We start from the raw sequence: 1,449 nt of genomic DNA, 5'->3' as shown, positions 1-1,449 counted from the left end.
GGTGGCACCTTCCAATTCCTCATAATAATGGCTCATCAACAAAATAACTCATTTTCTACATTTGCACATATCCCGAGGTGTGCCAAAATACCAACCCAAAAAAGTAACTGAATTGGACATTACTCAAGTACTAATTCTTCCTCTATACCACCTTATCCATGGTAACTCCACCTCCTATACAATATTGAAAATAGGAGAAATGTGAATTTCATATGGAAACTCCACCTTATATGCATTTCTTGAGTTGTATTTCTTCAAAATCCCTCTGGGATCAAATTTCTTCATCTTTAGCTTGTTGTAGGTGCCCAATGGAAACCACTCTTTTCTCAAGTACTGTGTGACCTCATCTCCAACTTGGAACTCCTTATGCCTCCTCTTTTGATTTACCTTAGCCTTGAACTACATTCCTTTGCCTCAACACTAGTCCTACCTCCATGATCCATCTCACTCAATTATGGTGTAGTTCTCAAATTACTCCCATACACAATACAAAATGTTGACCTACCATTACTTTTGTTTAGTGCATTATTGTAAGAAAATTCTACTTGTGGTAGAATCAAGTCCTATCCCTTGGGCTTATCACCTACTAAGCACCTCAATAGATTACTCAAGACTTTTTTTTTCCTACTTTAGTTCACCCATTAGTTTGTAGGTGGTGTGGAAAACTAAACTTCAACATTGTCTTCAACATGTTCCACAAGGTTTTCCATAAAATACCCAATAGACTTTGTATCCTAGTGTGAAACTATACTCTTCGGAAGACCATGTAGCCTCACCACTTCTCTGAAGAACAAATATGCAATGTGAACCACATAATGGGTCTTGTGACAAGGAATGAAATGATCCATATTTGAAAACCTGTCAACATACTAAATCATTGCCCCTTTGTGATCTTGGCAAACCAAGAAGAACATTTATACTTGTATTTTCCTAGGGCCTTGATGAAACAAGAAATGATTGATAGAGTCTTGTGTTCAGACTAACTCCTTTAGTTCTCTGGCACACTTGACAACTTGACACAAAGTTATTTACATCTTGTGACAACTGAGGCCAAAAATAATGTTTTTGATTAAGTAAAATAGGTTTTGAAGGGTGCTTGAAACCCTTTACACATCAAAATATTTTCAATGGAGTGCAAACAAAAGATACAACAAATTAGAGAAGAAACGGGTCACCAACCAAAATAATGTGACCAGGGTGGCGTCATAGATAACACAGTTCACTTCTACCACCACATTACAACTTAATAAAACCATTTAGGACCCTTCAGTCTCAAAAGAGTGAGATCTAAGAAGCCAATCAAAGGATTGCTGGGATCGTTTGCAATTTTTTTCTTTAACCTTTGTCCAACCTTCCTCCACCAAAGAAGCCTCCTTCTCCCAAACCAAAGAATTGACATTAGGCTGAACCGAAGAAATAGGAAAAACCATACTAGAAAGATTACCCACG

The sequence above is a fragment of the Cupressus sempervirens genome, chromosome 1, assembly GCF_028749045.1.
Source record: "Cupressus sempervirens isolate cs-2001-9-10 chromosome 1, ASM2874904v1, whole genome shotgun sequence".
Classification (NCBI taxonomy): Eukaryota; Viridiplantae; Streptophyta; class Pinopsida; order Cupressales; family Cupressaceae; genus Cupressus; species Cupressus sempervirens.
This window is presented reverse-complemented; position numbering follows the sequence as displayed.